Raw genomic sequence first — 1,586 nt, forward strand, 5'->3', positions numbered from 1 at the left:
CGTTCCTCCTGGACCTCTATGGACCCATCAGGTCAGAGACCATGAAGGTTTTTCTGGTGGAAATGTTTCCTTATAACTGAGACGTTCAAGTCAGAGAGAAAATCCTCCAGCAGAGTTTCATCACCAAGGCAGTATGAGGGGGATGCAGGGCCGGCCCAAGGCATAAGCAAACTAAGCAGCCACTTAGGGCCCTGAGACCACCAAGGGGTTCCCCCAGTGGAGCAGATTTTTTTTTTTTTTTTATAATTTCTATGTCATTATAATGTCAAAAACACACAATTTCACTATAATTGATTTGTTTTTACAATAATATATATTTGATAATGTGTGAAGAAATCATTATTTTATGGATTACAAAAAATATATTATATGGCCCCTTGTGGCCGCGGTAGGTACCGCACGCTTCGCCGGTATCATGAGCTGCCCTGCAATGAGCATCCAAACGTCCAAAGCTCCGGTCAGAAGTTAAGTTAGCAAAACATTGTCTCAAAAAAGGACTTATCGTTCAGGGAGGGAGAAGAAAGAGGAAGAATAGAAAAAAGCCAAGATAAAGGTTTGTTTTAATGTGCCTGGTAATGTAATGATTTGTAAAGCTGCTAATAGAAAATTAGCTTGAACGGTCCAGTTCAACTGACAAACATTTATGCTAGGGTCTTTGTATTTATGTGACACTGAGTTTAAACTTTAAATGAGTTGATTCTCCTACTTGGCAAGATATTGCTGAGGTATTTTTGGCTTCAAAACGCCGTTTTTAATAACGTTTGATAACAACAATTAAAACGTCTCAATGTCTGACATTGTCTAGTAAAATGTTTTTACGTCAGGCTACATAGCTGCTACATCGATGAGCTGCTCTATGCTGTAGTTGGGGATATGTTGTTTGCTGCTGAATATAAGCATTTTTGTGGCTAAAACAAACATTATTTTTACATCAACTTCTAAATTATGTGAAACTTCTGTTAAAATCATTTTGAAGGCTCAGAATCAGTCCAGTACCGGTGCCGGTCCACATTCTCAGGAGAGAAAAACTCACCTGGTATAAATTAAATTTTTAGCTATTGGAGTAACGCTTAAGAGAAATTTATTTCATCAAAGAATGTCATGAATATGTGTGTAGGGCTGCACTGATTGCAGTTTTCTGGCCGATCCCCGGTTACTGACCTTGAAAAAGCCTGACCAGCTGATTTTGATTTTGGCCGATATGATTTTTTTTTGTCTGAAATGTCACTAATATAGCAAGAAAGTCACTGAGTTGCAACAGTGGGGTGAATATTGTTAACTGTAAACATGCAGACCTGACCTGTTGGGTCAGTCTGTCAGTCACACTCAGACTCTCTCTTGAGCAGAAGAGAACAGAGACTGATCTTTAAACCTTTGGTGACGAACATTAGATTAGGAGATGAAAGGGGCTTCACATGTAGATATCAGCCAATCACGATCCCCCAAAATTAAGGAAATTGGTGCCCAGAAATCAACTGGTCGATAAATCAGTTGGCCAATAAATGTATCCTATATTATTATACATGTATATAATGTAAACAGCACTGACAGATGCAATTAGTTTATAGCAGGTGTGTGAATGATCT

The sequence above is a fragment of the Poecilia formosa genome, unplaced genomic scaffold (assembly GCF_000485575.1).
Source record: "Poecilia formosa unplaced genomic scaffold, Poecilia_formosa-5.1.2 Scaffold374, whole genome shotgun sequence".
NCBI classification, from domain to species: Eukaryota; Metazoa; Chordata; class Actinopteri; order Cyprinodontiformes; family Poeciliidae; genus Poecilia; species Poecilia formosa.